This window comes from Pseudophryne corroboree, chromosome 2 (assembly GCF_028390025.1).
Source record: "Pseudophryne corroboree isolate aPseCor3 chromosome 2, aPseCor3.hap2, whole genome shotgun sequence".
NCBI classification, from domain to species: domain Eukaryota; kingdom Metazoa; phylum Chordata; class Amphibia; order Anura; family Myobatrachidae; genus Pseudophryne; species Pseudophryne corroboree.
This window is the reverse complement of record NC_086445.1, coordinates 466,469,958-466,475,957: the sequence shown is the minus strand read 5'-3', so window position 1 is coordinate 466,475,957 and position 6,000 is coordinate 466,469,958.

Below are 6,000 nucleotides of genomic sequence, written 5' to 3'. Positions count from 1 at the left end.
AACCTTATTGTTCATTGGACACAGGAATGTCTCTCTGCACTATATCGAAAGGTCATAGGTTAGTTTGAACAGGTGGGCTGTGACTATTTCAAACAGCTCAGGTGGGTGGGAATCTCCGGATTCCCGCCGCATGGATAATGAACTGCAAATATAGAATATGTCCAGAAACTACTAATGGCCATAACTACACGCAGGAGCGATTAATCTTTACCTAACCAACACCGGATTATTGCTATTAAAATACTCTTCGGTTAGGTACCAGACACCACTGTTCAACCTTAATCAGACCCTTTGTACCACGCAAAGAGGGATTTCCAAGTCCGTGAACAAGTCACATTAAACAAACTTACAGTTATTACTAAAGGGAACATTACCTATAAAACCTGCTATATGAATTTATTATCTAGCGATTGAGTCGCTCGCTAGACGCACACAAACTCTACCGTAAATGCACATACCACGCGCTCGAGCGCATGGCCGAGGCGCCATCACGCGGCTGCGAGTATCCGTACGCACGGGAGAGAATGTGCACGTGCAGCAGGCACGCGCATGAGGTGAATATATGGCAACGTGTAGCGTGATATTTTTCTGACTTTGACAGTCCACCCTTTGGCAGTCACCAATAACTGCCATTTCCTAAAACAGTTCAAAAAGAGAAAAATATATGTCATGTATAATACATTTCTATGATTGGGTAAGGGAGAAGAGAAGAAGGTGGGAAAAAGGTATGACCTAGTGAGATAGTAGAAGCATGTGTGTATGAATCCATGTTTGAGGGGTCATGTATCATCGTGCCGTACGTGTTTTAAATCAAGCTTCGAGGTATTGCGAAGTATACATTTGAATTCCTTCTTATCCCGTAGTACGGGTCTGTGGATGGGCTGTCAAACTTTACCGAGCACTTTTCGGCTTTTGGTTGCAACAAAATGGGGGAGCACATTTTAGTTGATGATACATGAATGGGGGGATATGTGAGTGCTGATATCTGTGCCTATATTCCCTATCGACTATGTGTGTCATTACCTGAAGGTTGTAGAAATGAAGATAAGAAGCAATTATGGTAAATGCAGTCATAAACTATGTGAGTTTAATATACATTTGTTGATTGAGGTCTTGTCTTGTGTCTTGTCTCGATGTACATGTTGACTGTAGTCTCCCGATGCTTTTGCTATAATTGCTTGAGCAAAAAGCTTTCTCAATGTCCATAGACTTACAATCTTTAAAGTGTTGGGCTATCGTAAAATTTTAAAGTCGCTAGGGATATTGGGGGTCTATGGCATTGTCCATCAGTGGTCTGTATAAAAGGTTGTCAAATTCTTCTTCCAAGCGGATGTCTTTGTACCTTGGAGGAAAACAAAGGAGAAACGGGTGAAAGAAACGGACCGTGGAATCACATTTTCATCACAACATTGTCTCTATCGTTGGGTCATAAATCAAATTAGTCGTTGTTATTTCAGTATCATCACTTCTTAAACTCATCACTCGGGCACTACGTTTACACTTCGTTAAAACCCGAACGCATCTAAATATCAGACCGACCAATATGATGACACCCAGAATACACAAAAGAAATTTCCCTACATCCATGATAATACCTTGGGCCCATTCTCCTAAACCAGAGAACCAATTTCGTGGGTTCAACCATGACACCCAACTGGTCAGCTCATTACCCACAGCGGCAAGGGTGAGATTGTGTTTCCTTCGGAACTCCCATTTTAATTGTAAAATGTCATCCATCTTTTGGTCTATGACCTCGGCTGGGTCCTCCGTGCTGTTTGTAATATACGTGCAACACTTTATTCCATATTGAGTCGCTAGGGTAACACAATACCCGCCTGTCACAGCTGTGAGATAATTGAGAATCATCCTATGCTGAACCAGTTCTGTTTTGTAGGCTTGTAACTCTCTCCCCGTATACCTGAATGTGTCGTCATACATTTCAGTGATATTGTCTAATAAATTTGCAAGCGCAGATATATATTTGTCATTTATCACTCCTCTGGCGGTACGAGTGATATCTAACGCGATTAGGAATTGAATCCCGGTGGATTCATGGATCAGGTCAGAGGCCGGATGCTCTGTTCTTTCTATCAGGTGCCTTTTAACGATGTGCTCGTAATGAGTGTGAGTATAAGGAGCTTGGGCACCACGTGAATATCTTTCATTTTAGTGTGGGATACAGTCATTACCTCAGGCAGTACTTTTCCAATATAACATAACCCTTCTGAGTTTGGGGCAAGCCACTTATACGCCTTCCTCCCGCATATGAAATATGCATCATCGGGGAGAACATATGGGACGGAGTGTGACATAACCATATTACAGATTTTCCATGTGAACTCTCCTAACCCTAATTCTTCCATCTGTTTAGTACACGTATCAGTTTGTACGATCTGTGCACAGTATCCTGGTGATACTTCTCCAACTCGCATGATCCTACTTCCTAAGGTGTACCTATACCGAAAGAATTTCCTATGGTCGGCTATCTGGCGTATAAGTTCTGTGTCTATGGGCAATCTGTCGGCTCTATGTGAGAATGTCATGGTTTGATTACTCCATGACACTTCCCAATTTCCCGGCTTTCGGGGATTGGAAATGTTAAAGCACACTAAGGACCTATCCACATGATATTGGTGGAGCTTCAAACTAGGAGGACTAGAGATATTAAACCTCTTGTCCACCGGCCTCCCACCACTAAGCTCAAGTACCTCTCCTACCGTTAAAGGGAATGGTACTAGTCCTGATTTGCTATGGCCTTGAGGTACTTGAGAGCATACCCAACAATCTGTCTGATTTAATACTTTACCCACTAAGGAGTGATAGTCACTCAATGGATGCCGATCCATATGGATATTAAAACTGGACTGACATTTCTTTATGCACCCATCCTCAACTATATTGTCACAATGTCTACAGATGCAGTTCTCTTCAGCTAACAATCCTTCACAATTCCTTCTATTGTCAATGCTACCAGATCGTTTTCTGATACTCGCCTTTGCTCGATGATTATGTTGTTCTTGGAAAACTACGCCTCCATCCTGGTCATCAGAACCCTTTCCAGATCCTTTCTCAACTTCCATGGTACTCTCACCGAAACAGACTGTTCTGGTCAACATCATGGTTAACAGGAAAATCCGTATCACAGTCTCTTGGGGCAAGTCCATCTTAGAGGAGTAAACGGAGAAAATAAGAAGGGGGAAAGGAAATATGAGGGAGGTGGGAACTGGAGAAAATAAAAAAAATGGGAAAAAGAAATCTGGCTCGACAAGCTTCTGGTCTTATTATCCTCAGCGCTCAGGTGTCGTCTCAATCTTCCCTGAACAGACACTCTAGTGATACAACCTCTACCGTCTGTTCTTTGTCACGGGACCTCTCTGGATCCGCAACCTTTTTACAATGAGACGTATGGACCCAAGTCTCTCTCTCGGCAACCTTCAAAGCAGTTGTGCTGGTCAATAAGACTTGATATGGTCCTTCCCATCTGTCAATAAGGCAACCTGAGCGTAGAAAATTCCGTATCATTACATAATCCCCAGGTTCAATGTCATGACAATTACTGTCTGGCAAATCAGGAATCACCAACTTTAGATTATCATTCTGATTCCTCAATTGCTTACTCATCTTAACCAAGTACTTTACGGTTACTTCATTGTTACATTTCAAATCATCCTGGGGGTTAATCATAACATGGGGTTGTCGACCAAACAGAATTTCAAAAGGAGACAGATTAAGAGGGGACCTGGGAGTGGTTCTGATGCTGTATAATACAATTGGCAAAGCTTCGGGCCATAACAGTCCTGTTTCAGTCATTACCTTGCTCAATTTATTTTTAATAGTGCTGTTAACTCTTTCCACCTTTGCACTCGCCTGGGGGCGATACGGAGTATGCAGCTTACTATTAATTCCCATCAACTTACACATTGTTTGAAAGACTTCACCTGTAAAGTGGGTACCCCTATCACTTTCAATTATTCTAGGGATACCGTACCTACACACAAATTCCTGCACAATTTTCTTTGCAGTGAATACAGCGGTATTTGTGGCCGCGGGAAATGCTTCGACCCAATTTGAGAACACATCAATACAGACCAAAACATACTTTAAATTTCTACAAGGTGGCAATTGTATGAAATCAATTTGTATCACCTGGAAAGGGCCATCTGTTGGAGGGATATGAGATGGCTCTGTCGGTATTGCCTTTCCGATATTCTTCCTCAAGCAGGTAAGGCATGTCATCGCTCTTTTACCCGCATGGGAAGAAAATCCTGGGGCGCACCAATAAGCTCTTACTAGCTTACACATCCCTTCTTTGCCCAGATGAGTCAGCCCGTGTGCTGCTTCCGCTAGACTTGGAAGGTATGCTCTTGGTGCCACTGGTTTACCATGTCCATCTGTCCAGAGTCCTGAGGACTCCTGGCCATATCCTTTTGACCTCCAAACTGCCTTTTCCTGTGGGGAACACAAATTTTGCATTTCACACAATTTCTGTGTGTTTACAGTATTAAATACCATCAGTTGTGTGATGTCTGTCTGTCTGGGGGTACCAGCTGCTAATTTAGCAGCTTCGTCTGCTCGGCTGTTACCAAGTGATACCGGGTCTTGGCTATATGTGTGAGCTTTACACTTGATAACAGCCACTCTGTCGGGTTCCTGTATCGCTGTTAGAAGTCTTTTGATGTGGGCTGCATGCGCTACTGGTGTGCCAGCTGCCATCATGAAATTTCTGAGGCGCCATAGGGCTCCGAAATCATGGACTACTCCGAAGGCGTACCTAGAATCTGTGTAAATATTGGCTGACTTGCCCTTAGCCAATTCACATGCTCTGGTTAGGGCGACCAGTTCAGCAACTTGTGAGTGAGGTGGGCCTAGCGGTTCTGCTTCTATGGTACCTTGGTCATCTACGACTGCGTATCCAGTACACAAGTCTCCCGAGTCCATCTGTCTGTGACAACTACCGTCAGTGTAGAAGGTAAAATCTACATCTTCCAGTGGGTTGTCACTGATGTCAGGCCTTGCCGTGAAATTTTGGGTCAAATATTCCATACAATCAGGCATGTCATCCCCTGTATTAAATCCTCCTTCACCATTACTCTCATCCTCCACCCTTTGTGCCTGTCCAGGCACACCTGGGAGATACGTTGCAGGATTTAATGCGCTGCATCTTTTTATGGTAATGTTTACGGGGGCCATCAGTGCCAATTCCCATCTTGTAAACCGCGCTGATGAGACGTGTCTGGTTTGGGCAGAATTCAGCAAAGCTGACACTGCATGGGGCGTATGGATTGTGAGGTTGTGTCCTAGCACTACATCTTCGCTTTTTGTAACTAGCAATGCTATCGCTGCAACACTTCGCAAGCATGTGGGGAGGGATCGCGCTACCGTATCTAGCTGAGCGCTGTAGTAAGCTACCGGCCTGTTGGCATCACCATGCTTCTGGGTTAGGACACCTGCTGCGCACCCAGCACTCTCTGTTCCGTACAGCTCAAAGGGTTTCCCATAGTCTGGCATACCCAATGCTGGTGCCTGCGTTAGGCACTGTTTAAGTCTCTCAAATGCCATCTCGGATTCGTCTGTGTGCGAAATCCGATCAGGTTTGCTTGATGAGACCATCTCCTGCAAAGGTAAGGCCAGTATGGAAAAACCTGGGATCCAGTTACGGCAATACCCACACATTCCTAAAAACGTTCTAATCTGTTGCTGGGTTTGTGGCAGGGTCATGTCACGAATTGCTTGAATTCTATCAGCGGTAAGGTGTCTCAGTCCTTGTGTTAGACAGTGTCCCAAATACTTCACACGGGTCTGGCATAATTGTAACTTGTCTTTGGAAACCTTGTGTCCTGTGTCTGAAAGATGAAACAGGAGCTGTTTCGTATCTCTCAGGGACGCTTCCAGTGAATCTGAACACAGTAGTAAATCGTCCACGTACTGGATCAATACTGATCCACTCTCTGGTTGGAAAGACTGTAAACAATCATGCAGAGCTTGTGAGAAAATACTTGG